The following is a 21,915-nucleotide window of genomic DNA, read 5'->3' as shown; positions in this document are numbered from 1 at the left end:
AAATTATATTCGACTCATCATGAACTGCATTATCACAGTTTCTTATTGTATCCGGGAAAGTTTTTGGGAGTGTTCAAATCAGAGCGGGGACTGAGACAAGGAGACCCACTATCTCCTTTTCTTTTCTTATTTTGTGCGCAGGGACTATCAGTGACACTACTTTCTAAACAACGAGATCAAGGGGTTAGAGCAAGCAGTAATGGTCCATGGGTCAACCACCTTTTCTATGCGGATGATAGTCTCATCTTCACAAAGAACTCAATTTAGGAGGAGAGGAGACTAAAGGAGGTGCTCAACATCTATGAAAGAGCTTCCGGCCAAAAAAGTAACTACGATAAGTCTATTATTTTTTCAGTAATAAGACAAGGAATGAAGATTGAATAAGGATTGTTGAGATTTTAGTTTGGTTTTTTACGTGACAAAGTGGTGGGACGGATAAGGGCGATAGATTTTTCTAAAACCGACCATTCAAGTGCTGCCTAGTATGTCATGTCTTGCTACTTACTTCCAAATGGAGTGATTAATGCGATTACCTCTCACATATGATCCTATTGGTGGTCTGGAAAGTATGATGCTCGTGGTTGTGCTCATATCGAATGGAAAAAGGTTTGTCGACCAAAGTGAGACAGGGTTATTGGTTTTATAAATCTCAAACTTTTTAATATGTCGTGGTTAGGAAAGCAAATTGCCGCTTCCTTCACTTTCCCGACTCACTCCCGAGCAGAGTGTTCGTTGTAAAATATTTTTCACGATCCTCCTTTGAAGCTAAACTTGGAGATAGGTCGTCTTACGTTTGGAGTTGCATATTCAAAGCAAAGGAAGTATTCAAGGCTAGTTTCTTTTGGAGGGATGGAATTGACAGTCTCACTCAAATGCGTCGAAGCTGGTGGGAAGGAGTGAAACTGATGGATTTCAGTTGCATTTTCTCGGACAGTGATGAACACCTGATACATTATCGAGAGTTTATGGTGCAAGGAGAACCACGATGGGATGAAGAGAAGGTTCGAGGGGGGCTTTTCTAAATCAAACGCTAAGCAAATTTTAAGAATCCTTATCACTCCACAACAAGACGATCAGCTCTCATGGGAGCATCATAACACCAGAGTTTACACGTCCAAGTCGGGATACAATTGGTTGTTTATGGGGGTTGAAACTGAAAGAGATCGCTCGCCCATTTGGAAGTCTTTGATGAAACTTCACACATTACCGAAAATCAAACTTTTCGGCTGGCGAGTCTGCGATGAGGCTCTACCCACTGGTGTAAAACTGGACGCAGTAGGACTGGGTTCAGGAATCTGTCCGATGTGTTACCAGGAGCGTGAGACGACCATCCATACGCTTAAAAACTGCTCTGCGACAAGAGAAATTTTCAGGTTTTGATCAGAAACTTATGAATATGCCAGCAGCTAACTGTAAAAATTGGCTTGAAGGTCCTGCAAGTTTGCTGGACAAATAAGGTTTCACAAAGCTGATCACACTCCTTTGGAAAGTATGGAATCGAAAAAAATAAATGGGTACACGAAAAAGAACTTCAAAGAGTGAGGGACACTGTTAACGCAACTTGGCTTCTTGCTTTTGACTTTTCGGGGGCTCTTGGAACACCATCATGCGAACGAGAGCGTGGTCTACAAAAGTGTAACAAGCTTTGGAGCAAACCGGATGAGGGCATGCTGAAAATCAATGTTGATGGGGCTTTCATCCCCAACACCGGAGCTGCCGCAATAGGGGTGATAGCTCGAGATCACAACGGGTTAGTCATCGGCGGGCTCACAAGACCACTCAACGGACCACAAACAGCATAGTCTTGAAGCTAGCGGTTTCACGAAGGGACTTCGCTTCGCAACTGAGAATGGATGGGCAAAAGTGATCATCGAAGGATATGCTTCTTCCGTTGTTAATCCGCTGTCAAATCCACGAAGGAATATTTCGGTGATTGGATTGATGCTCGCGCACTCGATACTCGATAGTTCACCGTCCTTCAAAGTTCATTTTGTAAACAGGGAGGCAAAGTGGGTTGCTCATTATCCTTTTTTATTTTTTCTCGATTAACTGGAATGTATTAAGAACGATACAATTTTCGATGCCATGGGTATTTAACCGGCAAAATTTTCGAGATAATGTTCTCGAAAATTTTATTTAACGATATAACGTACTCCCAAGATTAATTGCTCAAATAGGGTGAATTGCACAGTGTTGGCCGTAGGTCGCCATGCCTTCCGGGCAACCTACAGCGTGGCAGCTTCCCAGCATAGGTCGCCATGCACTCATGGCGACCTTGTAGGTCGCCATGCACTCCTGGCGACCTTGTAGGTCGCCATTCACTCCTCCTGCTCCTCGCATGATTCCTCTTGCCCTCGGATGCCCTCGCATAGCTCGCTCGAATGGCATCGGTTGGATGCCCTCGGTCGGATGCCTTCGGATGCCCAACGTGTTGGAACATGCATGACACATGCAATCTCTCTCATAGCTCGCCGGGAAGACATGTCGACCTAGTAGGTCGCCCGGATGGCATGGCGACCTACGACCAACACTGTAGATTTCACCCTATTTGAGCAATTAATCTGAGGAGTGCATTATCTCGTGAATTAATTTATTCGAGAAAATTATCTCGAGAGTTTAGCCGTATTTAACCTATCAACTTTCCTTTTAAAAAAAAAATTCTCGACCACATATTTAAAAGCTGCATAAAAAAAGACCCAAAAGGTCACAACAGTCCAAAGCTTCATCTAACGTTTAGAATGTTGACATAAAACTCAATCAGTTCATCATAAGATGGATTGATTTAGGGTGTATTGGAATTTGGAAGTGAATTCCTTGTCGCCCACCATTCACCAAGGGTGAAAGTTCCACGCCTTTTTCGGCCTCAGAACGGGTATATTATTGATTGGGCTTTTTCAATTGAATCCTGTTTTTGTTTAGAGCTCAGGAGGCCCAACCGCCTACGCACGTACTTGTTCCTCTTCAAGATAAGGCATTTCAATTTTTTATCCATCATCAATATGAATCTTAATGGTGTTAGGGTTTAGCTCAATTGATTTGTACATACAATCCCTTTTGTGTAACATAATTATCAATGTTACTTCGGATTTTGTTATGAGCGTCCATGGGAAAATTGCTCTCATGATGTTTAGATTAGGAGAACCACGATGGGAAAATTATAGTATATATTGCTCTCAACACATATGGACCACGATGGAAAATTATCAATGATTTCTCTCCCAAATTATCACGATGGACCACGATGGACGCTCATATTGCTCTCATGTTCGGGTTTAGCTCAATTGATTTCTCTCCCTTTTGTGCAAGGAGAACCACGATGGGAAAATTCCATCTCCATCTATCACTCTCTCCGGCGACATCCGTTTCTATATCCAACGACATCCTTCCTCATCTCTAATTGTTTTTACATAATTTTATTTCTATATAATTTTTCAATGATTTCTCTCCCAAATTATCAACTATCAACTTAATAAAGGTATGTTTTTCTCTAAGTTAGTGATGATATCTAGTTTATAGCTCGTTTGTTTAGTAAATTAATTTACAATTTGTAGAATGAAATCATCTAATGTTGATCATGTTTGGATAGATTTGTGTTTTGGAGGGTCATGGGAGAATGTTCATGGTATTTTACAATATGTGCCTTTACCCATGAATCTTCAACTAAAACTGTCATTAAAAAAGTTAACTTATGAAACTCTAATGTTACGTGTTGCAAAGAAATTGAATTTAGAGCCTCTAAGTGGATTTAGGTTATCTTATAAGAGAAAAGGTAAAGTTTATTTGTTAACCGACAATGAAGATGTTGAACGATTCATTGCTTACATTAGTGTTTCGCAAGAAGATGATGTTACATTGTATGTCGTTGAACCTAGAAGTAGTGAAGTTGGGTCAGTAGCGGGTAGTAATCAACTAAGTTCTTCAACCCCAGTTTATGGTGCTCACAATGTACAACGTTGTTATCAACCTCAAAATTTAATGGTTCCACCACAATTTCATCACCAAGAAAATTTTGTTTCACCATATTTCCAATACCAAACACAATCTCAAAACCCACAACCTTTTCTTAATCCAAATCTCAATCAACTTTCAACACCAAATTCTGGTTTTCGTATTGACCAGTTAGACGATTATGAGCCAAAAGAAAAAATTGTGAGTACTAGTCAGTATTCGAAATTTGATCTTGGTCAATACCCGGACTTTGATCTTGGTCAATACTCGGATTTTGATGATGTGATGGAAGAAGAAACAAACACTGCATGTAATGATTTTGATATTGGTCAATAGCCGAATTTTGATGATGAAACAGCCACTGCCAAGGAAGATGTTGTTGATGATAATGAGGAGGAAGTTACGACTGTGAATGAACATGTTGAACATCCATTCTGTAATTCATATAACCCCGAAGAAGAAAAGAAGAAGAAGAAGTCCCCGAAGAAAAGAAAAAGAAGAAAATGCCACGGGAGTATAACTGGAATATGCCTGAATTACTTCAGATACCGGAAGAAGAGTTGATAAAGATAGCAGTTGATTGTTACACAAAAGTTATTCGTATCAAGAAAGATGATTTTTTTGATACAAAGGAATACTTGAAGATAACTTTGTATACGAAATGTGTAGAAGATGGCTATCAACTAAAAGTTAACAAATCAAGCAAAGATCGTTTCGAAACAAAGTGTATGATTGACAAAAACTGCACGTGGCGTATGATTGCAAAGAGGGTAAAAGATTGCGAAATGTTTCAAGTTAGGACTTTTATTGATAAACATACATGTTCAAGAACCCAAGTTTTTCCTCACCATAGACAGGCAAACAAAAAGGTGTTGGGTGGTTTTCTGGCTGAGTTAATGTTTTTGAATGGAAGGGTATATCGGGGACAAGAAATTATGACTGACATGAATACTCAGTTCAAGATTAGTATCTCATATTCTCAAGCTTGGAGAACCAAATGTTATGCCTTCGAATTATTGAGGGGGTCGCCAGAAGCATCGTTTGCCCAACTGTCGGCTTATTGTCACAATTTAAAGCTGAAAAATCCTAGGTCGGTAACTCATATCAAACCAGATAGAGATGGACGCTTTGAGTTACTGTTTATCGCCATTGGTGCTGCGGTTAGTAAATAATTATAATTTTGTTGACTCATTTTTGTTAGTTGCATGCATTTCACATTTAAATGATTATATTTCTTGTGTATATGATTTTGTAGATTCGTTCGTTTATTACTTGCATGCGCCCAGTTATTATAGTTGACGGAGAACATTTGAAAGATTGATACCTTGGAGCAAACTTATTAGCAGTAGCCATGGATGCTAACAATGGGATACTGCCAATAGCTTACGGGGTTGGCAAATCTGAAACCTTTGATTCATGGACATGGTTTATGGGGCATCTTAGGGATTACATAGGTCCTATTAGCAATCTGACAATCATATCCGATAGGGTAAACTCAATTGACAACGCTGTTAGAAGGTGTTTTCCAGATGTTTTTCTTAGACTTTGTGGTGTTCATTTGTACAGAAATCTAAAATCAAGGTCTGTTGGTATAAAAAATCACAAATGGACATACTGGAATGCTGTAAAAGCTTATCGGGAAGTGGATTTTAATAAGTATATAAATTGTTTAAGACGTATTTTGCCTCAATGTGCTCAAACACTAGAAGATGTCGGGTTTGAAAGATGGTCAAGAGTACATCAACTTGGAGCAAGATATGGTTTCATGACGTCTAATAGTGCAGAATCAATCAATGCTCTAAGTCGTCATTCCTGGAAATTACCTATTACTATGTTAATGGAGTTTTTTCAAGCCTCTATTCAACAGTGGTACTACAAGAAAAGAAACCATACAGGTATTATTTCTTTAAATTCGTAACTTATCATATATTTTACTAAGTATTAATTATTTAAATTTACAGGAACATTGGAACGTCGTGTTACACCATGGACTGAAAAAAAGATAATGAAACGTGTTGTGAAATCAACGTCATGGAGAGTTGAACCATGTTCAAACACTTTGTTTGAAGTATTGGATAATAACTTAAATGGGCTTATCGATCTAAATGCAAAGACGTGTAGTTGTAAGAAATGGCAAACATCTGGTTATCCGTGTGGCCATGTTATAAAAGTTGCTCTTCATCTAAACCAAGATGATTCAAGCACATACACTATGGATTGCTACACTACAGAAGTATATCGACAGACTTATGTCGAGATTGTCTACTCATGTCCACATCCTTCTGAGTGGGACATACCAGATGACTTACAAACAATTTTTCCACCAGTCATGGATAGCAAGATACCTGGCCGACCAAAAAATCACGATCGTATACCGTCTAAGGGTGAAGAGAAGAGGATATCAACATGTAGTCGGTGCAAGGAAAGTGGTCATACAAGGTTGACCTGTGGATCACCAGTGTCATCACAATCATCTTTTCCTCTACCAAAAAATGGATCATAATCAAAATCCAAAGCTCATATGGTGCCAAGCAAAAAGAAATCAAAATCGCAATCAAAATCAAAATCCCAATCACAACCGGCTTCACCTTTTGGGACTTATTAACTTAGGTGATTTTTAAATGCAAACGTTGTATTATGTGTATTTTATGTGTGAATGCATACATTTTCAATTAGACATTCATTAGTAACTTGAGTTTGAACATTGCTATGATCTGTTCAGTTGTTATCATTTTGGGATTTTCTCTTATGTTTGATTGCTTTGATAGTTGTTCTCTTGCTTCTTCAAGTGTCCTTAGCTTGTATTTATAGCTTGGAATGTGTTTGATGTTGTATATAACTTGATATTGTATGTTGCGATCAACGCGAAAGTCAAATTCGCAACGCGAAATCGCAAACCAAATCAACTTTTACAAATCAACTTTTATAAATCAATTAAACAAGCAAAAAAATAATTCTTATTTACACATCAAATTAAACAAATCAACTTTTACAAATCAACTTTTATAAATCAATTAAACAAGCAAAAAATAATTCTTATTTCCTCATCAATTAAAAAAATCAACTTTCAATGTAAAATTCAATTAAACAAGCAAAAAAAGTGTACCCCAAACTGTTGTTTATCCACAAATACATCAATTTCACGCAGCTCACTTCAGGAATAACCTGCAGAAACCAAACATTTGCTCAAACAACACTTTCTACACATCTAAAACCAACAAACAACAAATTATTGAATTCTAGGTATTTAACCAAACATTTTCAAACCAACAAAGAGTATATATGTTAACAACACTTGCTCAAACTTATCAATTGTTTATGCAAACTTTCAGCACGCGGATGCAGGTAGGCAACGTCTCGCATATATCGTTCGAGCCATAAAATACCGAAACCATAAGCCTACTGCACCTCTATCTCTATCTGTGGGAGGTAGAAGGTGTTTACTTCATGTAGTCAAATGCTCCAAGCACATACATACAAGAAGACCACAATCCCCTCTGGCTCCCTCCGTTTGTTGTGACGCGGTATCGTCTCTGATCATTGTAACTTTGAACTTTTTTGGCTTCTTGTTTCCAGAATTAGTCCAATAATCAACCGCGTCCAAGTATTTCACCAAATGAGCCCTCTATCCCTTACAAATAATATCTCTCAAATCAGACAATGGTATGTAATTCAACATGCCGTCATATACCATTGTCTTCAGGGATGAGAGTTGAAGCTCGACGAGAAACCAATGACGACATTCTAAAACAGGGATAAACACCTGCAATCAGAAATTATTGCGCACATCAAATAAAATTTATGAAAACCTTTAAAATATTCAAAAAATAAATATTAACCTTATCGACCTCCCACCACGTAGGATAAAGTTTAGTTTTTCCATTACCCAACGTATATGAAGCATCTCTCGGATCCTTTAAGTGAGCTACGTGAAAAGACGTCGGCATAATAGTCCATCGAGTATTTTTATTTTCCTCAATTTCCTTATTATTAGAAGACGTGACACCCATGCATCAATATGTTGTTTTATAAAAAAATACATATATTAGTGAATTTATTAATAATTAAAAAAAATTAATCAAAATGCAATATAAGAAGAATATAAGACTTACCACCCCATCGAGATAGCCATTATCTTCAACCCCTACTAAAATACCCCACCAAGACCGATCAAGAAACAAATGAATAACATCGTCGAGTTGGCATAGGTCAGAATAACACCCCTTGCTCCGCTCATGTAGATAAAAATCAACTACGCTCTTAGCTCAAAGGGTATTATCCGTAATTGTGTCTGGTAGTGTTTCCCTCTCTTGCTGAGGAATGGTACTGGCCGGTAACACATACGAAAGCCAACTCGCATCCATCATATCGGGCACGAGAGGGGGTTTATCAATATGTCGACATATGAAGCCATGTGAATCGGGCTTTTGAACGGCGGACAGGACCTCTTGAACGATGACAGGGGCCTCTTGAACGGTGGAAGGGGCTTCTTCGATGATGAGAGGGGCCTCTTGAATGATAGGAAGCGCCTCTTGAATGATAGGAAGCGACTCTTGAATAATGATAGGTGCATCGGGCTTCTTCTTACGGAGTCTTGGCACTAGTGGGGTGAACGAAGACGTAATGGCAAGTGCACAACGTCTGATACGTGAACCCCGTCGTGCAAAAAAACCCGACGTAAAGCATATACCTTATCAGGCCGCTGAAAATAAATTAATACATAAATCAGTAAATAAATAAATAAATAATGCCGAAAAAAGGTTATTTGCATTTTTAGTATAGTATTAAACTAATTTACCTCATTGTGTAGAGTATGAACCTCGTTCTGCAACGATGAAACAATCTCGCGTAGAGCGACAACCTCATCACGTAAAGTAGATACCTCACCACGTAGCACACCAATGTCATCGCGTAAAAAATCCACCTCACCACGTAAAGACTGAACCTCATCACGCCATGCACCATTATCTTCACGTAAAGTATCGACCTCATGATACAAAGCATCGACCTCATCACGTAACTCCCCTAACTCATCCCGTGTAGGTGGAGAATAGGGAGATAAATGTCGTGGCCTCTTTGTCGGTCGTCTATCATGAGGTGATGGTGGAGAAGAGGCTCGGTGATGTGATGAAATAGTTGATGGTGGAGGTGGAGAAGAGGCTTGATCAGGTAATGGATCCGGGTGTCGAGCTGTATAATCGGCCCGATCAGGTGATGGCTCTCGAAGTGGGGGGTGCTCATCATCCGTCCCATCAAAAAACCGCTTACTAGCTTGCCACCAATCAGAAGCAAGCTCAGCCTCTGTGGGTGTCAGCCTTTGTAATGGATAATTGGCCTCCTAACAATATAAAAACTCAAACAAAGTTAAACTTGTACTAGTAATAACTTGTTTATATATGGTATTATTTGTGTGTTAACTTACATCATTCATCGTCGTATATGGGAGTAACTCTTCCCAATCCAACATGCAGATCCTCTTCCAGGTAATAGCCCTAGGAATATCATTTGATCTTTTTATCGCATATGTCTGCATGCTGGGGAAAGTCTCAAATATCCAAATCTACAAACAATATAATACACAAGCATTAGTAATTGTTAAATAATTAATTATAATTTTGGAAACATTATATAGAAATTTTTACCTTAAAGGCCCAAGTAAAGCCTGTCAAAGTGTATTTAGAAACATCGCCCCTCAAACTTTTTCGGTCCTCAAAGGCAGACGACAACTTCTTCCAGGTAGCTTTCCATAGAATGAACCCCGCGAAAACAAGTTCCATGCATTTAGGTCCAGGTCCTCAGAGATAGGTTGTCTGCCCTCTTTGCCTAAAAAGTCGGCATGCAAAAGTAATAAATGGCATACTCGGACAACATCAAGGTTATCCATCCGAGTAAAACCATCTTTAACAAATAATCTCTTTAAGTCGTCGACGTGTAAAATTGGCTTCGACTTTGCCAGCTCAGGAAAAATCCGAGATAACCATGATGGGCGGGAGATAGGACTAGTGTACCGGGTTACTTCATCGTGTCTGAAGCGTAGACCAGTGATTAAACAATACTTCTCCCGCCCAAAACAAGTATACGCCGATGCCCGAGGAAAATGAAACCATATCTCTTCATCACCACGTTGTATCCTCTCGGGTAGATCGTTAGTCATGGTCTGAAGAAAAAAATGTGTCAACATAGCATCTCCACCCGTATGTTGTACTTTCAGCCATGGCCCGAAGCAAGTATCCTCAAACAATTTTCTTTGTAGAGGTGTAAGCGTCGATGCAATTTTAGTGGCTAGGCTTAATTTATTCCTTAAGGTCAATGCAGCCGAAAAAAAAATTCTACAAAAACAATAAACATACCAAGTTAGATATACCAAAAACTACAAATTATACACTATAAACAGACATGATATTAAACAGTGAAAACAAAGCCAAATATGTTTCAAACTAGCACGGTATTCACATGTTGTCATTATTCCATCATAGTTCACAAAATGCATCAAATAACATTCCAGAAGTAAGCACTTATATAAACATTTAAAAGGACAACATATAGGTTTAGTGCAGGTTCAAGGACAACATAAAGAGTAGTAGTTTATTCTTGAAACTTAAATTAGCAACACTGTGAAGTTAGTATTTGTCTTTTTTTGTCTTTTTGTTGAAGAAATGCAATTCATTCAAGTTTCAATTTGCAGAATAAGAGTAGTTTCTGAAACTTAAATTCGCAACGAGAAAATCGCAACGTGAAAATGAAAATCGCGACGCGAAACTAAAATCGCGTTGCGATTTTGGTGTTGCGATTTTCATTTTCGTGTTGCAAATTTAAGTTTCAAAAACTATTCTTCTACAAATTGAAACTTGAATGAATTGCATTTCTTCAACAAAAAGACAAAACAAAGACAAATACTAACTTCACAAGGTTAAAGACTAAACAGTTTAGCAGTATTGGCAACAACCGAATGAATTTACTAAGCAATCTCAGTGAAATGGTTAATCTTTATATATATTGAAATTACTAGTAAATTTATCATCAATATAAGAAAATTCTAATAATAATACAAAATTTTCAAAATAAAAATAAGAGATTAAAAAACTAACCCTCGGTGGTTGATTTTCCATTTCTGACCGTGAATGGTTGTGAGGGTTGCTCTGAGAGATGGAGATAGACGGATTTCGTCGGAGATGGGGACGGATTTCGTCAGAGATGGGGACGGATGTCGCCGTAGAGAGTGAGAGATTGATATGGGACTGAGTTGTGATTTAGGGTTTTAGGTTATGATTTGCGATAATACTATTTACATTTGTGTTGCGAAATTAATATTGTGTTTCGCGTTGCGAATTTGACTATCGCGTTACGAATTTGACTTTTGTGTTGCGAATTTGGCTATCGCGCTGCGAATTTGACTTTTGTGTTGCGATTTACAAATTCGCGTTGCAAATTTGACTTTCGCGTTGCGAATTTGACTTTTGTGTTGCGGATTTAACTATCGCGTTGCGAATTTGACTTCTGTGTTGCGATTTACAGATTCGCGTTGTGAATTTGGAAAATCACAATGCGAACTTGGAAAATCGCAATGCTATTTACATATTCGCGTTGCGAAATTGAAAAATGGGTTGCGAAATTGGAGTTTGCGTTGCGAATTTGTTGGTCATTTTGGCAAATCCAAAAAAAGTTGGTTAAAATCGTATATTATAAGGCATTTTCGGTCACTGAGGTTATTTTCTCTAACTAAGATGAGTAATCATAGTTGTACCTTTAAAATTGATGCATGATACATACGGTTACAATTTACAACCCAAAAGTCAAAGTTTTAGTTGTATTGACACTTTGAACTGCTACAAATATGAAAGCTTGTTCTATTTTATTTTGTTCCGGTTTCCTCTTAGGTTCCCTTTGGTTAGGAAATTAAAAGCTTCCTGTGCTTGATCACTTTTAAAATTAAATTGAAGGTTAAGATGTTATTGTTTCTGATTTGGAGAATGTGCTTTTAACCCCTTCCATCATATTAGAGTTTTCTATATATTTTTTTTCTTATTTGTTTCTTTGTCTCTCATCCCAAAAGATATATCTATTCCACATTATTAATTCTTAAATTTCCTATATATTTCTCAGACATTAGAAGAGCATTGTTTTTTTAATCTTTTGGCTTATAGGATATCAAAGAATTGTTTCCACCTGATTGCAATCCATTCTATGCTGGCTTTGGGAATAGAGATATTGATGAAATCAGCTATCTTAAGGTTGGAATCCCAAAAGGGAAAATCTTCATTATTAATCCAAAGGTAATCCAAGGATTTCATGCTTAAAGAAAGGTTACCAAATGCTGCCAATGTTACTGCACCAAACTTCTCTTCTAACGGTTTCAAGTTTGCTGGGTGAGGTAGCTATCAACCACTGTGTTGACAAATCTTATAGTTCCCTTCATGATTTTGTCCATGCCATGTTTCCGCCCATGGCCTCCGCGGAGCAGGTTTGTTACCTTTCTTTTTCCATTGATAAACCACTGCATGGAGTTTGTTTCCCAATCGGAGCCTTTTGTATATGTCTGTTGGTAAACATGGTTGTGATGGTGACTAGGCTGAGTTTTCGTACACTTATTTTTGTGAAGAGAGACCCGATTGTTCCCTGCTTTCTTTTAGATGTCCATCCTTAGGTGACATCTATCATGCCGGAATAGCATCTTACTGAGAATATATTGTCTAAATTCTCAAGATTTTAGTTTAATTCGTTTTAGGGTGTTCATTTTATTTATTTTGCTCTGCATCTTAATTTACTTCTATTAGTTACAGGAGGATTTTAATTCGTGGAATTTCTGGAAACTGCCACCTCCTTTGATTGATATATGAAGATGTCAGCTAGAATAATATTTGCTTGAGCATTCGAATACCAAGATAGATGTACGATGTCAGCTATCTTTTTGGTGCTGTACATGTAAATTTCGATGTTGGTTTCAAAAATTTGTTATAAAACTCGAGATGGATCGCTGGGTAGTCATCTGAAATGAATCGTGTCCAATTAACATTCTAGTATCTGCTTGGAACTTGAATGGCAGTTTGTTAGACATATAGTTGAGGCAGAGACCTTGCATCTCCTTGCCTGCACTTTCCAAGATCCATCTAGCCAGCACCGTTGAAGTTTCGGAGTGTATCTATTTTTCTGACTTTCTACCATGAGGTTGCGCAGGAAAATTACAGGTTTATATGTGACCCACGGCCGTTGGCGAGAACTTCCACCATGGTCTTGAAAAGGCAGAACTGGCCGACTATCGTTGTCCGAAGTGATTTAACTTGGATAGAAAGAAAGGGTTGATTCATCTCAGTTGTATTTGGGTTCAGAGTTGTTTGATGTATAATTCTGTATAGCGAATCCATGTGATTCGAGGTGGACAAATTGTTAAAATGTGTAAACTTTTGTTAAAAACTTTCAAGGAGAGAAGAGGCAGACTCTAATATTAGAATCTGCCATCTTTTAATTACTAACTCAATGATTTTTTTTAATTACTAACTCGTTCAAATCAACAGATGGATGAACATATCATACAAGAAGAAAGGAGCAAAGGGATGTGAACTCAAATCAAACACTTCACAAAAACAAAATCCTAACATTCAGGTGTTGCTCTGCAAACTGCACAAGGTTTTTGATCTCACTGTCATCAATAAAGCCGTTGCCATTGGCATCTACAGATTGAACTCCCTGCTTGCTCTTCCTGTTAGCAAACCATCCTCCCGAGACTCTTATGGCATCGGCAAGCTCGTCTTTGCTTATCCTTCCATCGTTATCTTCATCAAATCCCTTTAACCAGCTAGTAAATTCATCTACAGTCATCACTCGCTTACCGTCAACGGAGTAGTAACGAGTTTTAATCGCCATTTCTGATAATCAAAATCCGCTTGTCTGCTCCTCTCCTGACACAATGGTTGGTTTGCTTCCCAGTTTACAAGTGCTTGAAGGCTTCTCATATTTATACACTCGTGTGGTTCTTTAAGTCTTTGCAAGCAAATAAAACATGAGAATTAATTGGGTTAGCATAATTAAAACATGCAGACGCGTAATTAAAACATGCAGACGCATAATTAAAAGCATATGTAAAACAATAGTTTTTGCAATTGTTCGATGCTTGTCCAGAACCGTGTGTATATATATATAGAATTGTGTTTGACTGCTTGTATAAGTTGCCGAACTGGGTGGGCAGAAAAGGTGGAAGCCGCTTGATTTATTATGTCAAAAGGTAAAATAGCTTATTCGCCTGATATTGTAGAATTTTCGACCATTCTGAATGTCATCTTTTCGCTTTAAAGTAAGCCTCGATTGTTTCTTTCTTTTGAACTAAATTTATATCAGTTTGTAATGATTAATAGGCCGACATTTGCTTCCAAATTTTGATACTTCACCTTCCCTTTTGGCTTTGGTCATCTACTTTGTAATAATTTTTAAATGGATCATCAATTCATCATATATGCTATGCTTATTCTCTTGTAAATAAATAAAATAAAATATATTTTTGAAGAATTAATTAATTTTCAACTGTAGGGGCTAAAATAGACGTTTCATATCATGTAAGAAGTTGACAGGGAAATCAGGTTGTTGTTGGAACTCGGAAGACATCTAAAATTATTATTCACGTAAATTATATCATGACATGACATTTACCCTCCTATCCCTTATATTTTGTCTCTATTTATTCTCATAATACTAAAAGCCTTTTGTACCTAAAAAAGTTGACAAATTAAGCTGTCTAGAAAAGTGTTGCCACCTTTTAATTTCATCATTATTGATGAGAGGGAGGAATTCATTTTCTGCATGATTTTGGAAAGCAAACATTTGGTTGGAGGCAATGAATTTGGACTCCCATCTGTTACCTAACATTAAGTGTTATAATTATAAATATGAATACGCTATATATATGATAAGTAATATTTCCCTAAAACTCTTTGTAAGACATACATGTACTTGTTCTCGAAACATTGCAAAAGCTATCTTTGACAAAGGCTTTGTAAATCCATCTGCTAGTTAATGTGCAGCAGGAACATAACTAACATATAACTGATTTCCAGCAACTTTTTCCCTGACAAAGTGCACATCTAAATCGACATGTTTAGATTGTGCATGATGAATCGGATTCACACTTAATGATATGGCACTCGTGTTATCACACCAGATGATTGGTTTTTCCTGCTGTGTTACTCCAATATCATTCAACAAGGCATCTATCCAAGTAACCTCTGCAACAGCATCTGCAAGACTGCGATATTCGGCTTCCATGGTGGATATGGAGACAACCTTATGTTTCTTTGTACTCCAGGACACCAAGTTACCACCGAATAGAACACAACGTCCAGACATCGATCTTCGATCATCGATACAACCACCCCAATCAGTGTCTGCGAATGCAACGACTCTTAGTGTTTCCTTTGATGGTTTGAAGAGCAAACCATACTCAGTTGTGCCAGCTAGGTATCGTAGAATACGTTTGGCAGCCTGCAGATGACTCTCGCGTGGTTCGTGCATAAATTGAGCAACCTTGCTCACGCTGTACACTATGTCCGGTCTTGTGTGACAAGCATAAAGCAGTGCACCAACCATACTTCTAAATTCTCGAGCATCTTCAATAAGTTTTCCAGCGTCCCTTTGAAGTTTATTAGAGATCACCATTGGTGTACTGGTAGAAGTTGCTTTTGTCATGTTTGACTTCTCTAGTAATTCTGAAATAAACTTCTTTTGAGATAACATTAGACCGTGTGGACTGCACTGAACTTCAATCCCCAAGAAGTAGTTCAACTCACCAAGGTCCTTTAACGAAAAATTGATTTTGAGTGACTAAACCACTCGTTCTATTGCAGCAACCGACTGACCAGTGATCACAATATCATCGACATAGACAAGTATATAGTTTATTTCCTCTTCAGTGAGTGAAACAAACAAGGACACATCTGCTCTGGACACGTGAAACCCCATTTGTAGCAAGTTATCTTTCAGTTTGTTGTTCCAATTTCTGGGAGCTTGACGCAGCCCATACAAAGCTTTATGAAGCTTACAAACAAGCCTGGTCCCATCCTCATCGAACTGCTCAAACCCAGGCGGCTGTTGCATAAAGACTTCCTCAGTCAGATCACCATGGAGAAAAGCGTTATTTACATCCACATGTCGAAGTGGCCATTTGTTTGATACAGCTATGGAGAGAATAACATTTAGAGTCGGGAATTTGACTACGGGACTAAAGGTTTCCTTGAATTCATGTCCTGGTACTTGCAGAAATCTCTTTGCCACTAGCCTCGCTTTGTAACGTTGAATTGAGCCATCGAGATTTTTTTTAGTTTGAACAGCCATTTACATCCAACTGTTGTTCGTCCAGTTGGCAATGGAACCAACGTTCATGTTCCATTTCGGTGTAAGGCATCAAGTTCATCATGAACTGCAGAAGTCCATTTACTCGACTTCATAGCCTGACTAATATCAGTAAGAATCATATTATCGTCTACAGGAAGGAAAACCTTAGGTTTGAAAATCCCATGTTTACTTCTAGTAACCATAGGGTGAGTATTGAGCAGTGGGACCTGATCAGGAACACTGTCATCCTCGACAGGAGGTTGGGCTGACTCATTAACTTATTCAGCACTGAGCATGGGAGGACTACTCATGTGTGAATTTTGAAGCGAGTGATCGGAAGATTCAATTGCAGTGCTCAACTCATCTTCATGAGCCACTTCATTTTCAGGCGAGCTAGCCTGAGACGACGTACCAGGATGTTCCAGAATTGGAGCCACTGTAGTAGAACATGCGCTATGTCTTGGAGGAACGACCTCTAGTGATGCTGAGCGTAGAGATGAAACCATGTGATGAGCATCATCCTGTTTAGCAGCTGCAAAGGGAAACACAAGCTCATCAAATTTAACATGTCTACTAATAAAGATTCGACCATTGGCTCCAAGACATTGAAAACCTTTATGTTGTGAGCTATAGCCTAGAAATGTACACTCTTGAGATCGAGGCATCAATTTATGGGGTTGAAATTCTCGCAGATGCGGAAAACATCGACAACCAAAGACGCACATAGTTGTGTAATCAGGTTTCTTGTGAAATAGCTTCTCAAAAGGAGAAATATTATTCAGCACCTTAGATGGAAGACGATTTATCAGGTATGCTGTTGTGGTAACAGCATACGACCAGAACTTGATTGGAAGGGATGCTTGTGCTAGCAATACAAGTGCCAACTCAATGAGGTGTCTATGTTTACATTCAACGACTCCATTTTGCTCGGATGAGTGAGGACATGTGACTCTATGCAAAATTCCTGTATGAGTTAACTCAGCTGTCCAGTTTCTATATTCACCACCCCAATCGCTTTGTACGGCCTTGATTGACAAAGAGAATTGAGTCTCAACCATGCTCTTAAATAATCTAAAAGCAGTAATAGCTTGTTACTTATTCTTCAACAAGTAAACCCACGTATGCTTGGTACACGCATCTACAAATGATATAATACCGAAAACCAGCTGAGGGCGCTGGCGAGGGCCCCCAAAGATATGTGAAAACGAGTTGAAATGGCTCATCATACACCGTGGTTGAGTCAACAAAAGGCAGTTTATGGCTTTTACCCAAACAACAAGCAACACACAGCTGATTTGCATTACTTGGAATATCAATAGCAATGGAATTACAAACCAATTTCAAAGTTGAAAATGCTGGATGACCTAATCTTCTATGCCAAAGCTCAAACGAGTTACAATGAGTATGAACTGCATAAGCCTTAGCATTATTACAAGCATTCAACTGACTATCCAAGGTAAATGTATAAAGTCCCCCTTTCTGCCTTCCTCGAAGTAGAATATTGCATGTTGCTTCATCTCGAACACAACAAGTATCAGCATGAAACTCGAAGAAGATGTGATTATCCCTAGCAAGCTTCGACACAGAGAGAAGGTGTTTAGTGATTTTAGGAACATGCAACAGATCAGTAAGTAGTAATGTTTGTGAAGAGGACCTTAAAACAGACCGTCCTACTGATTGAACATTAAGAGAGGAACCATTACCAACCACGATATTACCTGGTCCATCAAGATCAGTAGGGTGAGTAATGTGAGATGCATCAGGTGTGACATGATGCGTCGCCCCCGAGTCAACAATCCACTGAGTACGAGACGATTTCGCATTTGTAGAAGAAGTAGCAGCACCTTGTGTAGCCACTGAACTGACTCCAGACTTATTAGCACAGCACGTACAAGCAACACTATCAAGATTAACATAGTTGATGTTGCTCGAATCTTCCTTGTATTGTGATCGAGCATTGTTGGCAAGGATTCCTACAAAATCACGGTCAAACCTGTACCAGCAACGATCAACCGAATGGCCAATCTTACCACACAACTGACACTGCAGCCGTGCACGACCCCTACCACCAGCTCGACCTCCACGAGTTGTTGAGGGCTGCTGTTTGAATTCATTAGTGATGCCAGAACCAGTGCTTACGTCCTCGGTGCCTAGGCGACGCTAGAAAATTTATTATTCAATGATAATAGGTTTAGGTTGCATCTCTATTTATAATAGAAAACCCTGGTACATAATTCCAAAATTAACCCTGTACCGTACTGCGGGGGCGCACCCCCTGTACCCCCAACCCATATAATCGTAACCCCCTCTACGAGACTTTCTTTGTAAGGACAGTTGATGTTCGCTTCGCTCACTCCGCTCCATCCCATGTCCTCTTTACCGGTATATTTATGAGCCATACCTTACAAATCTCCACCTTGGCGAATATCCTACCCCTTAAGAAACATTCAATGTGGGTTGGGTTACCTTACTTCTTTAACAACTTGAAACATTCAACAAGTCCAAGCAATGCTTGAACTTGTCTGTTGTAACTGGCTTGGTGAACATATCAGCGGCATTCTCATCAGTGTGTACCTTCTGAAACAAAATCTCTCCAGATGCAACCAACTCTCTGATCTTGTAAAAACGTACATCAATGTGCTTAGTTCTAACACGATATACCTGATTCTTAGCTAAGTGAATAGCACTTTGATTGTCGTAGAGCAGCTGAACACCCAACTCCTTCACTAAACCAGTGAGCCATAAAGCTTCTTTTGCAGCTTCAGCCGCTACCATGTACTCAGCTTCAGTTGTAGATAGTGCCACAACAGATTGAACAGTAGACTTCCAACAAATAGGTCTTCCACCAAGAGTAAAAACATACCCTATCGTAGATCTTCTATTATCCAAGTCACCTGCATAGTCTGAATCCACATATCCTACAACCAAAGGATTATCTCGTTGACTACCAAAAACAATTCTATGTCCCACAGTACCCTTTAAGTACCGAAAGATCCACTTGACTGCTTCCCAATGTTGCTTACCATGTTTAGACATGTACTTACAAACTTGACTAACAACATAACCTAAATCAGGACGAGTACATACCATTGCATACATCAAGCAGCCAACAACATTAGAATACGAAACCTTTGCCATATCTTCAGCTTCCTTATCTGTCTTAGCGCACTGTTCTGATGAGAGCTTAAAGTGGTTCGCCAATGGAGTGCTAACTGGTTTTGCGCTGCTCATCGCAAACCTTTCTAGCATTTTTTTAACATAACCCCATTGAGATAGCCACAGTTTCCTTGAGTCTCTGTCCCTGCAAATTTCCATTCCAAGAATTTTCTTTACAGCACCTAAATCTTTCATATCAAATTCCTGACTCAATAAAGTTTTCAAACCGATAACATCATCCATGTTCTTCGCAGCAATCAACATATCATCAACATACAGTAATAGAAAAATAAAAGAACCATAATCAAGGCTCTTAACATAGACACAACAATCATACTCACATCGGTTGTAGCCAATCTTGATCATATAGGAGTCAAACCGTTTATACCACTGTCTCGGAGATTGTTTCAACCCGTACAAAGATTTCTTCAATCTGCAAACTAAATGCTCGTTTCCAGGTTGAGTGAAACCTTCAGGTTGCCGCATGTAGATCTGATCCTCTAAATCACCATGAAAAAAAGCAGTTTTAACATCCATATGCTCTAAATGCGAATCCCAACTGGCCACCAATGCAAGTACTGCTCGGATTGAAGTGTGTCTGACCACAGGAGAAAAGATTTCATCATAATCAACTCCTTTCTGCTGTGAAAAACCCTTTGCTACCAAACGAGCCTTGAACTTCTCCCCCTTTTTTCTGTTACTGTTGGTTTCTTCTTATACACCCATTTGCAACCAATCGGCTTTTTACCCTCAGGAAGGGGAACCAACTCTCATGTACGATTGTGATTCAAAGCCTCCATCTCCTCAACCATGGCTGTCATCCACTTGTCGTTTTCCTGACTAGTAATAGCATCATGAAAAGTAACTGGATCATCACTGCTAACAATAAGTGCAAAAGAGACCAAGTCTTCAAAACACAATATACTCGGAGGCTTTATATTCGTCCGTCTCACCCTATCTCTGGCGAGACTATAATCCTGCAAATCATCCGTAGTGGAACCACCAGAAGTCGGTTGAGACGTTTCTGGTTTCTCAAATGGAAACTGCTCGAAATCCACCACTGTCGTGTCTTTCTTCTGTTGCAACATGGATTGTTCATCAAAAACAACATCTCTACTGATCACAATTTTCTTCGCAACTGGATCCCAGAACTTGAATCCTTTGACACCTTTCTTGTAACCCAGAAAAATGCACTCCTTCGATTTTGCATCAAGTTTGGATCTCTCATCAGCAGGTACATGCACATAAGCAGGACAACCAAAAATCCGTAAGTTATCAAAACTAACATCATGACCAGTCCATACCTCTTCTGCAACTTTCCCAGCCAATGATGCCCTTGGCGATCTGTTGATAAGATAACATGCCATGTTAACAGCCTTGGCCCAGAAGTGTTTGGGAAGCCCCGCATTCAACCGTAAACATCTGGCTCTTTCATTCAACGACCTGTTCATCCGTTCCGCAACACCATTCTGTTGTGGTGTCTTGCGCACTGTAAAATGTCTCTTAATCCCGTGCTCCTTACAGAAGTGTAAGAACTGTGAATCTGTGTACTCCGTACCATTGTCAGACCGCAAACACTTGATTTTTTGTCCTGTTTGGTTTTCTACCTCACCTTTCCACAGCTTGAACTTCTCAAAAACTTTAGATTTCTGTTTCAAAAAATACACCCAAACTTTCCGTGAAAAATCATCAATAAAAGTAACATAATGCCTAGATCCACCCAAAGACGATATCGTGGAAGGCCCCCATACATCAAAATGCATATAATCAAGAATTCCTTGAGTTGTGTGCTTCACAGTCTTGAAACGGACTTTAGTCTGTTTACCAAGAACACAATACTTGTAAAAATCGAGCTTACAACTTTTGACACCATGCAAAAGATTTCTTTTGTGTAATTCTGTCATACCACGTTCACTAAGATGAGCAAGACGCATATGCCACAGTTTTGTAGTATCATCACAGGACTCAACTGAATGAACTCCACCTGCAACGGTACTCCCTAACAATCTATAAATATTTCATGCAGTCATCTTTCCTTTCATCACAGTCAAAGCACCTTTTAACAATCCGAATGGTTTCGCTATCCTCATCAGTCTTAGGGATAAAACCATTCTTGTGCAAAGTGCCCAAAGAAATCAAATTCTTCTTCAAATCTGGGATATGTCGAACACCACTCAACGTCCGAACAGAGCCATCATACATCTTAATTCTGACATCACCAATACCAACAATATTGCAACATCGATCATCACCCAAATAAACAAAACCAGAATTAACCGACCTGTATGTCGAAAACCATTCCCTATTTGGCGTGATGTGATAAGAACATCCAGAATCAAGAATCCACGCATCCGTCAATTGAGTCGTTGAAATAAAAAGCATATCACCCTCACTGCAATCAGAATTGTCATCCTCGACCACGTTCACAGACTTGGATGAAACATCACGTTTCTCATCAGTCTGCTTTTTTTAACTTCAGACAGTCTCGCTTCA

The 21,915-nt window shown here is 38.9% G+C and overlaps 1 long non-coding RNA gene across 1 annotated transcript; it reads left to right on the top strand.

Moving 5' to 3' along the window:
* The first annotated feature begins 12,587 nt into the window (after positions 1–12,587).
* Positions 12,588–19,960, top strand: LOC120194066. The gene is made up of 3 exons (XR_005522934.1): positions 12,588–12,870; positions 12,967–12,994; positions 19,947–19,960. It is a non-coding gene; the product is annotated as an uncharacterized LOC120194066 (long non-coding RNA).
* Positions 19,961–21,915: the final 1,955 nt, after the last annotated feature.

Source organism: Hibiscus syriacus, unplaced genomic scaffold, assembly GCF_006381635.1.
Source record: "Hibiscus syriacus cultivar Baekdansim isolate YM2019G1 unplaced genomic scaffold, ASM638163v2 tig00116997_pilon, whole genome shotgun sequence".
Taxonomy (NCBI): Eukaryota; Viridiplantae; Streptophyta; class Magnoliopsida; order Malvales; family Malvaceae; genus Hibiscus; species Hibiscus syriacus.
This window is presented reverse-complemented; position numbering and strand designations above follow the sequence as displayed.